A 451-nucleotide genomic window follows, 5' to 3' on the forward strand; every position below is an offset into this window, starting at 1 on the left:
TCTATAAACAGTTAATTTCGTTCACATGAAGAAAGAATTACGCCATATATGTAATATTTATTAGTGCATAAATGACAATTTCACAGCCATATTGTAAATACGTAATACAATTATAAATAAACCGGTATTATAAACTAATTTAAAAAAGCAAATATTGTTAATTATCTTCGCTGGCCATATCTGCTCAAAACGTCCTTATAAAATATCAAACAAATCATGGAACAATCTCATGGTCAATTTGCATGGAATTTACTTAACAAATATATGTAAATTTTCTGTCCTCTATTCAACAATATTTTTAAAACCTTAAAGAAACCCTTATAAAATGATAAATAATTTAAAGACATGTAATTATAAAACAATCTCAAATTAATTTTAATTGGAGTTTCTTTAAAAATACATCTACCTACCACTTCTCTCCTCTACTCAAGAACATTTTCAAAACTATAAA

This window comes from Hyposmocoma kahamanoa, unplaced genomic scaffold, assembly GCF_003589595.1.
Source record: "Hyposmocoma kahamanoa isolate Upper Pololo Valley unplaced genomic scaffold, ASM358959v1 202, whole genome shotgun sequence".
In the NCBI taxonomy this organism is placed as follows: Eukaryota; Metazoa; Arthropoda; class Insecta; order Lepidoptera; family Cosmopterigidae; genus Hyposmocoma; species Hyposmocoma kahamanoa.